General features: G+C 40.8%; 1 non-coding gene across 1 annotated transcript; it reads left to right on the top strand.

Annotated features, from left to right (window-relative positions):
- The first annotated feature begins 6487 nt into the window (after nt 1-6487).
- Nucleotides 6488-6594, top strand: LOC145504003 (U6 spliceosomal RNA). The gene has a single exon (XR_014051997.1). It is a non-coding gene; the product is annotated as a U6 spliceosomal RNA (small nuclear RNA).
- The last annotated feature ends 7278 nt before the right edge of the window (nt 6595-13872 follow it).

Genomic DNA, 13872 nt, shown 5'->3' with positions numbered 1-13872 from the left:
ATGTAAAAGTCTTTCAAGAATCAGTATTCTGGGGACTTCCCTGGTGGTCCAGAGGTTAACACTTCATCTTCAAATGCAGGGGGTGTGGGTTCAATCCCTGGTGGGGGAGCTAAGATCCCACATGCCTTACAGACAGAAAAACAAAACATAAAACAGAAACAATACTGCAACAAATTCAATAAAGACATTAAAAAACTTTAAAAATAAGTTAAAATAAATAAGTATCAAGTATTCTTAGGAGGAATCCTATAATGGAGGGACCTGAATGGTGAAATACACCACAGGGGTCTTGTGTGCTCTGTGGGTTTGGTACTGACACTGAAAACTTGATATCTGGGTGCTGGTACTGAATCAAGTCTTGGATACAGAGTTTGGGGTAAAAGAAAAGACTGTGTGTGTGCTTGGCCATGTCTGACTTTTTGTGACCTTATGGACTAGATTGCCAGGCTCCTCTGTCCATGGAATTTTCCAGGCAAGGATACTAGAGCGTGTTGCCATTTCCTCTTCCAGGTGATCTTCCTGACCCAGGGATTGAACTCACATTTCCTGCATCTCCTGCATTGCACATGCATTCTTCACTTCTGAGCCATAGGGAAGCCCATCAGAAGAGTAGCTTTGCTTTGCCAGGCAAAAGGGGACATAGCAGGTTCATGCCTCTCAAGACTGTATGTCCAACCCAGGAGGATTTGACTAGGAGTTTTACAGCAATTGTTCAAGGATAGGGTTGCTGATAAGGATTAGGGTGTGTGCAGGGCCTGCACTCCTTTAATCTGGCCTCAAGTGGTCTTCTCTAGAATAAAGAATACTAACATCTTCCAGGGGTCTTTTCAGGTGGTGTTAGTGGTAAAGAGCCCACCTGCCAATGCAGGAGATGGTAAGAGATGTGGGTTCAATCCCTGGGTTGGGTAGATCCCCTGGAAGAGGGCATAGTAACCCATTTCAGTATTCTCATCTGGAGAGTCCCATGGATAGTGGAGCCTGGCAGGCTATAGCCGCTGGGGTTACAAAGAGTTGCACATGACTGAAGCGACTTAGCACGCACAACAGCTCCCATTTGTTGGCGGTTTTACTTCTGTAAAGGGCTCAAAGATATTGTTCTGTGCATCCCTTGCGGTGAAACTAGGACCCCAAGAAGGCGCTATTGTTTCATGGCTGCTCCTCCCTTGTCTCTGCGACCCTCCCTTCCCTGATTAGTAACTGTTTGAATCTGCCCTTTGGAACTCAGGAGAGGTCATGGAGGCTGGAGTCTATTCCCTACAAACAAGAAACAGGGGACATGGAAAGGCTTCCATGCCCAGGAGCCCACAGGGTCCTGCTCAGTTTCTTTATCTCCACCTGAAATGCAGTGTTTGAGTAAATCTTTAATATTACCTATCACAATCTCCTTGATCGTCACACCCACCAAAACTACGCCCTGTACAAAAGAAGAAGTTTAGCCCCAGAAGATTCCACCATTTGTTCATAATTGTATAAGCGTATTTTAACTGTGCGAAAGCTAAGTCTCATGTCTTTAACTCCAGGATCATTTCTCCATCAAAAGTTGGAGAGAAAAATACCAAAAAGAAACTAATGAGGAGATAAAGGAATATTCGGCCCGATTCCCAATTTTAACCAGCACCACACCCACCAACTGCCTTTATGGTTTTGGATGAGAGGAAGGGAAAAGACGGGGAATTAAAAAGATGGCTGGGTGGGTGGGCATTCTGCCTCCTGTTTGGGAAGGAGTCTGTTCAAATCATCATCAAGAGCTGGAGCTCTGTTTTCTGATTCCTCCTTCCTTCTAGCCCCCTGCTGATCTGAGGAGGAAGGAAGGATGGATTTGATAACGGGAGGAAAAGCCGTTGTAATAGTGCGGGAGGATTCATCTTCTCCAGTTTCCAGCCCAATCTACTCTCACCCTGGTAACATCCCTAAGAGACGTTCCACGCTCTAGTGAAAACAAGCCCTCATCGCCCTGGACCGATCTCATCTTTGAGCCAAAGTCAAGTTTGCTGCCGTTCTCACCCACTGGTCCAGGAAATGCCCTCTGGAACTACTCAGATATAGTCACATCCTCCTCTGCATGTAATCATAATCTCTCATGTATCTGATGAGTCAAGTAATAATAACAGCAAACACTTACATGTAGTACAGACTGTGTCCCAAGCACTATTCAAAGTGTTCTGGAGTAATTTATTTAACTTTCACAATAATTTTAGATACTATTATCATTGACCCCATAGAAAACTGAGGCACAGAGTGTGAAGAAACTTGTACTGCTCTCTCAGTTAGTACATATTCAAGCTAGGATGCTATACCGCAAAGCCTGCAGGATCTTAGTTTCCCAACCAGGGATCGAACTCATCCCCAGCAATGGAAGCACAGTCCCAACCACTGGACCATCAGGGAAATCCTCTCAAGCTAGGTTTTTTTTGAGTCTACTCACTCAGTCACTGTGTTACACAAACTTTTCTCCTCTATTTTCTTGCTCTCTGCCTAGCCCCTCCTTATATGACATGATTCTCCATCCCTTCATCCTTTCCTCTGACTCACACTCCAGTCGGTCAAGGCTGCTTTTAAACAGGATAACTGTTCAAGACTGAGGGCTTTGAGAAAACAGGCTCTGAGACAAGAGTTTATAGCATGCAGAGGGTTTATTAATGAGCTCCCTTGACATCAACACCTGGGGAAGGTGAACAGGGCAAGGGGAGGAGTGCAAAGCAGACCTAAGACATTTTTACAATTTTTGTAGGCCTATTGGAGTATATATCATAAAATATTCATTGGCTACTCTGAAAAATGCAAACGTTGTTCAATTGACTGGATATCAGATATGCTAAAATTTTGACTACATGAAATTAATCACATGTGCTGTTTTTGTCCAAAATTTTAGCTAGGCAAATTCACACAGAACCCACTATTAAAATGTTTATGAATGATGATAATGGAAACCATTTTACTGATTCAGGTTAATTAAAAATTTCTGGGTATAGCCACTTCCTCAGAGAGCTGATTTATCTTTAAAAATAAAAGGTATGTTGTTCTCAAAAATGTTAAGTAAAAATCTACAGATCCCCTAAAAAGATTCTTAGACCCATTATCTGTGTGCAAATTCTTTTGTTTGTTAGTTTAATAATGCTACTGCCGGTTGATCAACCAAGTTGTTTTTCAGCACTCCGCAGTATTTTAGCAAGTCTGGAAAATAACAGATAATTAGTCCCTGGGAAAAAAAGGAGTAGAATGCCACAGCCCCCACAAATCTGTTACTAGTCAGATGCCTGTTAAAACGGCTGCTCCAAACGCTAATAAACTTTGAATCCTTACCTTATTCATTTTATCAACTGTTTATATTTCAAAGATTCATACATTTGTATTCTTTTTTTTTACATTATCAATTTCAGCAATCACAATTTATGCCTGGGGTTAGGGGAATTTCTATAGTACACATATTAAAAATCATGCAAATATATAAAAGGGGAATTTATGGGAGAATTATTTTTAATAATGATGATGAATACAGAAATGAGGGGAGTTTTCAAAGGGAAATTAAAAGCAGGTAAGTTAAAATAACAGGAAATTGAATGGAATGCAGAAGAATCATCTACCTGCTAATTTAATATACTCTTATTCAATGTGAACTCCAATATGGCATTGTTCCTCCACATTGTTGTTTGCCGAGAAGATATTTTAAATGGTGACTTCCATTCTGAAGTTGAATTACTTCCACAAAGTAAGCCAGTCACATTCTTCAGATGCCAGACTCTTCATTATGTTTTTCAACAGGCCATAGCGACTCCTTCTCACACCCCTCAAAATTCTCTTTACCTCCTAGGACCCTAGATAAAACTTCTTGCTCTTTGGGTAGTCCAACCCTGTCTCTTCCACAAAACTAAATCAATTCTTTTGTTAATTTTGCATAAACATTCTCCACGGAAACAGCTCCTCCATAGTCATACTGAGAAAAGAGCAAAAGAGCTGGGCTGCTGGGTATACCCACGAGAATTATCTGTATTTTGTTTAACCCTTTTGAACTCATGAGCTCGATAGAAGTCAAAGAAGAATAAAAAGTTCATCAAATAAGCTGTTCAATGCAAGTAGTTTTCCCATGAATGAATCCAAGATTTCCTACAAGAATTGCATAATGTGCATTGCTCACTTTGCCACAAGTCCTTATCTTGCCTATACTACAAAGCTGAGCCATAAGAGAGACACGTCTAAAGAGAAGGTTCAGCTGGAGGCCCTGAACCAACTTCATAGCTGTAAAGGGAAACTGACTAATCTTAGAAATTTGTTTTTCCTTCCTTGTCCTAGACCTGATCCAACTGGAGGAAATTCACTGGTATTTCACGATTTTCCTTTACAATAAGCTGTGAGCAAGCTGCAGAGGAAACTAGTCAGGTCAGAACAGAAAGGAAACTGCCTAGCACCTTCGTCAGTTTCCTGTTGCATCCAGCTGATAGCAGAAAGGAGAGGATGTGATGTTGTAAGTGCTGGCCTTAGATTCTTAGATGCTGCTGATAAATGCTGCCACCTTCCATTCAGTGGCCAGTGATTCACAGTTTTCTACTGATCTAATCTAGATTCAGACTTCAAAGACCACCCCTTAACTACACAGACCTTTAAAATGCTTATGCTGTGCAAGATATAGGAAGACAATAATTAAAATGTTTCAGTTTTACAAACAGTATCCCTCTCCCCCCATGATCTAGTAAGCTCCAGAAATATACAAGATCTCTTTCTAGGGAAATCAGTACCTTCAATCTTTGGTCAGCCTCTACTACAGACATTTCCATGGCAGGATCTGAGGGACTGTCTTCTGATTTAGTCTGGGGCAGGGGTATCTTGGAGACACTTCATCAGAAACTGTTTTCCAATAGGGTATATGACTACTCTGCTCAAAAATTCCAATGACCTTCCCTCGATTATGAAATAAAATTCTAGTCTATTTGCAAATACTTTGAAAGCCTCGAACAACATAGTACCTACACACCTTTCCAGAATTTATCTCAATCCATCCCATGATCATTATCTATAAAAAGGAAAAAAAACAGTCTATACATGGTGTTGCAAGCTTCAGAACTTGGGCTTAGGCTCAGCTGTCAGACAAAATGACCTCACCATTTCTATTCTCCTCTCTAAGTCTTGTCCATAATTCAAAACCAGTTCAACTTACTGTTTCACCATCAAGTCTTCCCTGACTACTCCAGGTAAAAGGAATTGCTTAAACCTTATAGCATTTATTGTATCTACTTCTCACTTGGCTATTAATCATTTCCCTGATGGAGCACATTTTGTGCTCTTTTGTTGTGCAATGTTTTTTCTTATTTCTTGCATTCTTGTTTTAATGCAAGTATGTTTTAAGCATTCTTGTATGCTTTAGTAACAACTTTGACACAAACATATATCACCTTAAGTCCAGTGGAATAATCCAGCACTGAGACAAGATGATCATGTGTTTGGAGGATTTAAATAGGGTAGATTCTTAGGGACTCTGAGATTTATAGTTAATAGGAAATACCTTGCCTATTTTAACCAACGAATCAACCACCTATTAAGCAAACAAACATAAATAAAAAAACTCTTCTGAATTTGTGTGATAGTGATGTAGGTTCATCAATTATTACAAAAGCACCATTTTGGGGCAGAATGTGAATGGTGGGGGAGGCTTTTAGTGTGTGGGACCAGAGAGCATATGGGAAATCTCTGTACTTTCTGCTCAATTTTACCTAAAACTACTCTAAAAAAAAAAATAAAGTGTGTTTAAGGAAACAAACCTGAGCACCTCTGGTACTGAGTCACTTATGTGCCATACCAGATCACTCAGCAGTGTCTGGTCCCCATTCCCACACCACAGTCATTTAACATGCTTCCACCATTAATGCAATAGGAAGAGAAGCCCCTGTGTACAGTGTTAGCTGACACGACTCTATGTTCAGATTGGCTGCATTGGACCCTGGAGGCTCTGACTTCACCGGAGGCTGCCTGGACTGGCTGAAAATCACAGAAAGCAAAAGAAGTCAATACGGTAGACTTCACCTAGTGAAAGACAGGGGACAGGAGAACCCAACAAATAGATTGTCCTTCTTCCCATCCATGGATATATGTATCAGGAACTAACACAACATTGTAAATCAACTATACTCCAATAAAAATTAATTTTAAAAAAATCAGCACATCCTTGAACTGTTCTGGCTTCCTATGGCCTCTTTGGACACCAAACAATCAGCTTTGTTTGGTTGTGAAGCTGAGACCAGCTCAGTGACGCACTACCTCATATTCATTCTTCTCTCTTTGATTCACTCCCTTTTTTCCTCTTCACTCTTACTTCACTTTTCTCTGGGATTACACTCCAGGTGTATAAGCTCTTACGTCGGGCTCTGTTTTCTAGGGAATCTGAACATCTGGCAAAAACCAAACCATGTGCTTAGTGTTGGGGAAAAGACCTAGTCCTCTACAGCTGAATGCTCTTTTTTGTTTGTTTGTTTCATTTTCTTTAAAAGGTAATTCAGTGCTTTCTTCGGCAGCACATATACTAAAATTGAAACGATACAGAGAAGATTAGCATGGCCCCTGCACAATGATGACATGCAAATTCGTGAAGCATTCCATATTTTTGGTTATACACAGTATAAGGATGGCTTTACATCATCACTTATTAGAGCCATCACTGTTTTGCCAGAAAAGCCTGGATTGACCAAAAGATCAAGTTGTGCTGAATCCCCTTGCTTTCTTGGTGTTTCCTGTGTGCCAACCACAGATGGTCACTTCCAGTGTGGACGCTGCCCCTTTGGATATTACTGCGATGGTATCAATTGCAGAGCGATCTGTAAACATCCTTGTGGAAGAAACAGAGAGTGTGTTGCCCCAAACATATGCAAATGTAAACCTGGTTATACCGGTTCTAACTGCCAAGCTGCTGTATGTCATCCTGACTGCAAAAACCATGGAAAATGTATTAAGCTAAACATTTGTGAATGTCCCCCAGGACATGGTGGAGCAACCTGTGATGAAGTTGTCTGTAACAGGCACTGTGAAAATGGAGGCAAATGTCTTAAACCAGATGTCTGTGAGAGTAAGCCTGGCTGGTATGGACCTACCTGTAGCACAGCTTTGTGTGACCCCGTTTGCCTCAATGGTGCGTTCTGTAATAAGCCAAACACTTGCGTCTGTCCAAATGGATTCTTTGGTACACAGTGTCAGAATGCTATCTGCCAGCCTCCCTGTAAGAATTGTGGTCACTGCATGAGAAATAATGTGTGCGCCTGTCCTAAAGGATACACTGGTAGGAGATGCCAAAAAAGTATCTGTCTTCCCACGTGCATTAATGGAGGAAAGTGTGTGGGACCCAACATTTGCTCTTGTCCTTCTGGCCAGACAGGGAAACAATGCAACACACCAATCTGCTTTCAGAAATGTAAAAATGGTGGTGAATGTATTGCTCCCAGCATATGCCATTGTCCTACCACATGGGCAGGAGCACAGTGTCAAATACAAATTTGCAATCAAAAATGTCTTTATGGAGGCAGATGTGTACTCCCCAACATATGTTCTTGCCGCACTGGATATTCTGGAGTCAAATGTGGAAAGAAAATACAAGTCAAACACCATTGAGTAATATCAAGTATAAGAAAGGACATTTTTATTCAGAAGAAGTTGAAGTTAACTATTAATACTTGAAGTTTATTTGAACATCATTTTTAAAGTTCTTTTAAAGGCTGAAGAAACTAAAAAATACAGACTGGTCTTAGTTGTCATTGTTAGAGAAAAGGAAAGGAGAAATCCAGATAATCAAAATTTTACTTTGACATGTGATTTGATATTAACATATTGAAATGATGTTTCTGACATTCACAATATTTAATAAACTGAATATTTTCCCTGTCAAAAAAAAATAAAAGGTAATGCATTGTTAGGGTTCAAAAAAGGAAAAGCACAAGAGGGTAAACAGTGAGATCCCTCTTGCCATGCACATGCTCCTGATACTTCATGCCTTCCACATGCTGTTACTCTCCCAGTCAGATATCTTGGAAATTCTTTCAATCAGTACATTAAAAACTTCCACAACATTTTTGGCTACGTAGTATTCCAACATGGGGATGTACCGTAATTAACTCACTTAGTCTATTATTGATAAAACATGAGGTTGTTACACTCTGATCATATCAGAAATAATACAAAAATAAGTAACATTCTATGTAGTTGTTTTGCACACCTACCTGCGTATCTGTTAGGCTAAACGTCTGAAAATGATAATTTGTAGGTCAGAGAATATGTGCATCTACATATGCATATGTTATTACATATCTTCAACAGTACAGCATGTTAGCAAGGATTTTGCTTTTTATATATTTGGGTAGTGAAAAATGGCCTCTCAGCATATATTTAAATTGTACTTCTCTTATTATGAGTGAGATTAAATATAATCTTAGATGTTCAAGAATCATTTGTTTTTCCTTTTCTGTGAACTGCTAGTTTTTGAAGCCACCTTTACCAAGGGAACAATCTTTGGAGCCTCTATATTTAAAACCCCTATGCACCATGACTCAACACAAATTAAACTGAGATCTTTAACATGACTCTCTCTAACGCTGTTTGAGATATTGCAGTTTATGTCATCTCTAGGTTGCAAAGTCTGTCCCCACACTCAATGAGTTCACTCACAGTCTAGCAATACAGGAAAACAGTGGGGATATGGGAGTAAATCAGGCTAAAGAATATGCAGCCATCCCAGTGATAATGCCCAAAGAGCAGAACTCACTTGGCTGACAAGGGCTGATGTTTCTACCCCAAAACTCAGGCCAATTGCTGTGTGAGCTGCAGCTTGCCTCTCTAAGTATTAAGGTTAAGAGGAGGATGGAGTGTCCTGGTTCTAAAAGGCACTGTCCAATGATGAAGCCAGACTCCAGCCAGCAGTGGGCAGGGCTGGGACAGGCAGGGACATTACAAGCATTAAGTAAAGCTACTTACAAACTCTTACAGGACTAGATAGAGAATAGGACAGAGGTGATGTCTAGAAAGGTCTTACACCTTTGAACAGGATATGTTGGAACAACTATGTAGAGAGTCATGGCCCTTCTCTATAAAGGGAATATAATGAACAAAGGTTTTTCTGTGAATGATGACTGATCAAGGGTGGCCAGATAACAGGTAGGGTGTGTGTGTGTGTGTGTGTGTGTGTGTGTGTTGTGTACACAAGTGAGGGGTATAAAGATGAATAGAACAAGAAATGAAACACTCTTTAACTAAAAGCCTATCTTCCTTAGAGTTCTTCTCAACTAAGCTCAGATTTTCTTATATATTTTATTTGGCATAGTAAGAAGTCCTAGCATAAATATGGCCTAGGATGGGGGACAGATAAGCTATTTTAGGGAAAATAGAAGAAGCTCACGAGGTCAAAGAGAGTTGGCCCCTTTTAGTCACAAGGCCCTTCTTCCTCTCAAATCAAAAATAAACCTCGGGGCATGAAGGTTAACAGGGATATTTGTAAGCACAGGGCAGCACAGCATTGGGGGGATGGTAAAAAGCAAAAACTTCTTTAAAAAATAAGGAAATGTTTACCTCTTTTGTATTTATGGTTACTAAGATTGTTAGCAAAAGAACAATAAAAGGTAGATGGAAAAAGGGGTCAGGGGAGTGAAATTAGCTACATTACAGAACTCTAATGATACCCACTTCCTAAACGCCCAGTGGATTTTACTAATGAATACTCCAGAGCTGTAACCATTTAAAAAAATCTGCTTGGCTTTAAAAAGAAAAAGAAATACATGATAATTATTTTTTCAAAGAGACATTGCCAAGGTTTATCCATGCCAAAACGCTGAGCGAAATTTTAATGTGAAATGAACCACAGAAAAGATGATAATAAGAGAGGCTTACAAAAGCCCTGTCATCTGCAGACACATTGGCACCCTCTATTCTTCTTTCAGCTCCTCCTCAAACTGTTCTCTAATCCTGGATGTTTGTATTATCCACCTCTTTAAAATCCAACAACTTGCAGACTCCAGGGATTTTTTTTAAAAAAGAACTGTATTCTCAAATCTTTGCACAGAAGGTAAAAGTAGTAACAGAGGTTCAGATGACCCCCCGATGTCTTAGAGCAATAATCAGCCTTGCCTCAAGGACCTAGGCAGTGGCCAGTCCAGCCAATTCTTCCTTTATAATGACTACTGTTACATCTTGTTTGCTTAATGACTCAGGATGAATCAGGTCAAGAACTTCCCATTTGAGTAACAGGGGAGGTAGAGGATGGATGCATTGAGGTTGGGGTTCCAAGAGCTAGTTGGGAAGTGAATAATGGAGCAGGTTGGGATAGGTGGGCTAAGGTTCTATGCCCTTTAGTCCAATGCAGACACCTTGAGGAACCTGACCAAAAGCCATTCCCCTTCTTGCCTGCTAACAAGCCTCAATTTTGTTCAGGAAAAGTGCTCAGCACACAGGATAAGTGATGACCGATTTCATCCAATCATGGTGAGCCCATTCTCCTTTACCAGTGAATGGTCTAGGAGTAGGCATGTGACCCCAACTTGACCATTGCAGTGTAACGAGAAGTTGGTTGAGGGCTTGCAGGAAAGATTTTTTTCCCTGATAAAATAAAAGAGATGGAATAACCCTTTTGTCTCCCTCCCCTTGCTTCCTAGAGTGGTTGCAGCCATCTGACCTTCACAAAGGGAGACTCACTGTGGATACAAGGTGGAATATGCCTTCTTGATAACACTGTTGAATTATCAAGCTAACTTTGAGACAGGCTTCTGGTCAGTCGTGTCCGACTCTTTGTGACCCCATGGACTGCAGCACACCAGGCCTCCCTGTCCATCACCAACTCCTGGAGTTTACTCAGGCTCATGTCCATTGAGTCGGTGATGCCATTCCACCATCTCATACTTTGTCGTCCCATTTTCCTCCCGCCTGGTATCTTTCCCAGCATCAGGGTCTTTTCGAATGAGTCAGCTCTTCGCATCAGGTTGCCAAAGTAATGGAGTTTCAGCTTCAGCATCAGTCCTTCCAATGAATATTCAGGACAGATTTCCTTTAGGATGGACTGGTTGGATCTCCTTGCAGTCTAAGGGACTCTCAAGAGTCTTCTTCAACACCACAGTTCAAAAGCATCAATTCTTTGGTGCTCAGTTTTCTTTATAGTCCAACTCTCACATCCATACATGACTATTGGAAAAACCATAGCTTTGACTAGATGGACCTTTGTTGGCAAAGAAATGTCTCTGCTTTTTAATATGCTGTCTAGGTTGGTCATAACTTTTCTTCCAAGGAGTAAGTGTCTTTTAATTTCATGGCTGAAGTCACCATCTGCAGTGATTTTGGAGCCTGAAAAAAGCCTGTCACTGTTTCCACTGTTTCCCTATCTATTTGCCATGAAGTGATGGGACCAGATGCCATGATCTTAGTTTTCTTAGGCTTCTGGTTAAGTAAGCAACAAACACCCTTATGGTCTTAGGCTACAATTTGTTGGATTGTCTGTTTCTTGTAGCTGTTAAAACATCCTTTAAGTGGTAGAAACCAATCAGTCACCAGGGAAGTAGTGCTGGGGTGAAGTCCAAAGGGTAAAGATGAGCAGTAAGTGGGGAAGGGGACTAGGAGCATGTCAGAATGCAGTGTGGGGAATAGTTGGGGAAAAGCTCAGGACTGGAAGTGTGTCTGGCCAGTTCCTGGAAGACTCCCTCAGTGTGCTTCTGTCTGCATGAAACAGAGATGTGATAGACAGCTTAAAGCATCAGGGCAGGCTAGATGTCTCTGAAACCCACCACTTCCTTTATTTTTCCAGATAGCACACATTAGCCCAGACCCTTGTTGACCCTTGCTCGGAATCTTACTTGCTTGGAATTTCCTGACCCATCTCCCATTTTTGGTCTCTCTACCCTCCAATTCATCATGGAGATGGTTGCCAGATTAACCACCAACCCTGTCACTTCCATATTCTGAAATCTTCATTGGTGCCTCATTTTAAAAGTCCACCTTTGTTTGTTGTTGTTCAGTCACTCAGTCATGTCCAACTCTTTGCGATCCCATGGACTGCAGCATACCAAGCTTTCCTGTCCATTATCATCTCCCGGAGCTTGCCCAAACCCGTGTCCATTGAGTCAGTGATACCACCCAACCATCTCATCCTCTGTTGCCCCCTTCATGTCCTGCCTTCAATCTTTCCCAGCATCAGGGTCTTTTCAAATGAGTCAGATCTTCACATCAGGTGGTCAAAGTATTTGAGCTTCAGCTTCGGCATCAGTCCTTCCAATGAGTATTCAGGACTGTTTTCTTTTAGGATTGACTGGTTTGATATCCTTACTGTCCAAGGAATTCTCAAGAGTCTTCTCCAGCACCAACAGTTCAAAAGCATCAATTTTTCAGTGCTCAACACTTTTTTCGTCCAGCTCTCACATCCGTACATGACTACTGGAAAAACCATAGCTTTGACAATTTGGACCTTTGTAGGCAAAGTTATGTCTCTGTTTTTTAATATCCTGTCTAGGTTTGTCACAGCTTTCCTTCCAAGGAGCAAGTGTCTTTTAATTTCATGGCTGCAGTCACTGTCCACGGTGATACATAAAGCTCTTCACCATCTTGCCACTCACAGACATTTCTAACTAGACTGTAGCTCCCTAAGGAAAGTTCCAAGCCATAACCTTTTGTCTCACCTAGTTCTCAGAACTACTTCCCACCACTTCATTACCAAAAGACCCACTTAATGAGTTTTCCTAAATAATTTCCCCCAGAGATTAGATGCTGAGAACGAGTCATATTACCTGAATCTGAATCCCAGTTCTATTTCTTGCTAACTCTGTCAAGTTTGACAAGTAGCTTTAATTTTTCTAAGGCTCAGCTTCATTTGTTCAAAAGGGAATAATAATTGTAGGGTTATGTTGAAGATCAAATGACATCATCCACCCAACGCCTTTTGAATAGTGCCTGGTACTTGTAAGCATTCAAGATAAAATGCTGATTGGAAGTAAAGGAAACAAGCTAAGGTAGGCCAAAAAAGAACTTTCCAATCTGTGCATTAGCTCATAGAATGGAAAGCACAGCTCCATAATCAAGCTCAGAAAAGACCTGGACCAGGGCAACCTGGGGGATCCAGATAGCAAGCGGGAAGTTATCTTTTTCAGTCTTTTGTTTCCTCTGCTTAAGATTCAAATTCCTGCAAGCAAGCATTTGATGGCCTAACTTGGGTCATGCTCACTTCTTTGTTTGGCTGAAAAAATTGCTTGTCTCCAGTAGTACCCCAAACTTGGAGGGCTGTCACCAGAAGAAGGAGTAAGGTGAAAAACAACCTTGTTACTGTTATTTGTGACTGTCTCGTTGCTCTATATTTGTTATGTTGATGGGACAAGGATTATATCTTATCCACCACGTTGTCTAAAATCCTAATTCAACCATTATCGATGATTAAGGTTTGTTGGTTGTTTTTGTTTAACATGACTGGAAACACTGATCATTTGTATTTTAAAGAAAACTCATGTTTATTAGAGGTTTTTAAACTCAGAAAGCCTGTCAGTGATAATTATAAAGGGATATAACATGGCTGTTTTTGAAGGATGGAAGAAGTAGAGTAAAAATGAGGTTGTTAACCAAAAAAATCAGTTTTAGAGAAAAACAGTGGAGGCAAAGCATAGACAATTGACATCAGCATCAGCCTGTCTTCTGCCTCCCTTTCTGAATTTTGCATAGATTTCACCCCTAGAGGATGAAGTAGAAAGGGATCGGAGGAACTGGCAGGAAAACAATTTCAACAGTCTAACTAGGTCTTTTCATTTTGTCTTCAGAGGGAGTGTTCTTTTGACATAAGCATGATCAAAACGGAGGTGGTGTGTTGCATCTCTAGGCCAAAACCTTAGGGAGAGCATTAACTTGTCCCTTCTTATATCCCACGTTTTCAACCACCAATTT

The sequence above is a fragment of the Giraffa tippelskirchi genome, chromosome 4 (assembly GCF_054371585.1).
Source record: "Giraffa tippelskirchi isolate mGirTip1 chromosome 4, T2T-mGirTip1v1.2.pri, whole genome shotgun sequence".
Lineage (NCBI taxonomy): Eukaryota > Metazoa > Chordata > Mammalia > Artiodactyla > Giraffidae > Giraffa > Giraffa tippelskirchi.
Note: the sequence above shows the minus strand (reverse complement) of the source record. Positions and strands in the feature narration are given on the sequence as shown.